This window comes from Alligator sinensis, unplaced genomic scaffold, assembly GCF_000455745.1.
Source record: "Alligator sinensis unplaced genomic scaffold, ASM45574v1 scaffold23_1, whole genome shotgun sequence".
NCBI lineage: Eukaryota > Metazoa > Chordata > Crocodylia > Alligatoridae > Alligator > Alligator sinensis.
In genome coordinates, this window is record NW_005841890.1 from 3,668,885 (window position 1) to 3,670,230 (window position 1,346).

Here is a 1,346-nt window from a genome sequence, read left to right on the forward strand (position 1 = left end):
GGCACAGCTAACAACTTGCACACAAAGAATTGCAGAATCAGAGCTTTTGTCAATAATGAATGCTTTATCACAGGACAAATTGTTGGTATCATAAAGCGGAAAGATAGAAATGTTCAACAAAACCCCCAAGGGTGAAAAGTATTTAATCACTCAAAACAGCCTGTTACACATTTATTTACAAAATGTGTAAAACAACAAGATACATTAGATGTATTAAAGTTAAGGGAACAGCTGATGGTAACAGAAATGGCAAATAACAAAAACTCTTCCAAAAGCAGCCAACCATCAAAAAATTTCATCAGATAAATGTCTACCTCAGATTATTCAAGCAAGTTAGAACTACAAATATATATATATATATTTTTATTTCTTCTCAATAGGTTTTATTATATGCAGACCTGTCAGTATTACTCCCCTGGAAACGGCACAATTACTACTATGCTTAACTAAAATTTCTTTTGGATTAATTTCACTGCAGTACTGTTAACATAAAGCTCTTGAACTGCTTCAGCCGTGACAGTTCACTTGCTACTAATTTAATATCTAGTTATAACAAATATTTGACAAGATGACGACCTAGTAATGCAATAGAAAATCATACCAATTACTACAAAAATCTTAATACAAAAACAAAAATATTTTGAAGTTACAAATATAAATTGTATCTTTATACCATGTATGCTATTTAAACATAAAATATATACTTGTAACATGTACTTGCATAAATATAGAAACAAAAAAAATGTTTCTATTTTTCCCCAAATTTTACAACATTCTGAGAAAACTACTTTGACTAGAGATCTTAGTAATGAATGAAGAGGGTAGAAGCTATCAAACAACAGAAGCAATTTCCTAATTCAGAGTATGAGAAGCAAAATGTTACCAACTGGTTCATTTTATAAGACTCACTAAATCTGACAGCTTTAATGGTGCCCTACTGTGTTGAATGAGCAATAGTGTAAATTGTTACATTCTAATATAATAAAAGCCTTCATCCGTCTGTCTGTCCGTCCGTAACACTTAAGTTGCACTCTGACTGGTTGTCTCGGCAGCCAATCACAATGCTGACTGAAACAACCAATCACAGAGCTCTGCACAGCAGACACACCCAGCGGAGCGCAACCGTGACAGCAGGGACTGAGGGGCCGGAGCAGGGGAGAGAAGCCTCGCCCCCCCTCCCCCTCCCCCTCCCCGCTGCTCCATGGATGCAGGTGGGGATGGCGGGGACAGACTGGCACAGTGGAGAGCTGCCATGATGGCAGGGATGGAGCAGGGGTTGAAGGCCAGCAGCACCAGCAGTGCTCTGCTGCCTCTGGGGAGAAAGACCGGGGTGGGGGGGGCCGGCG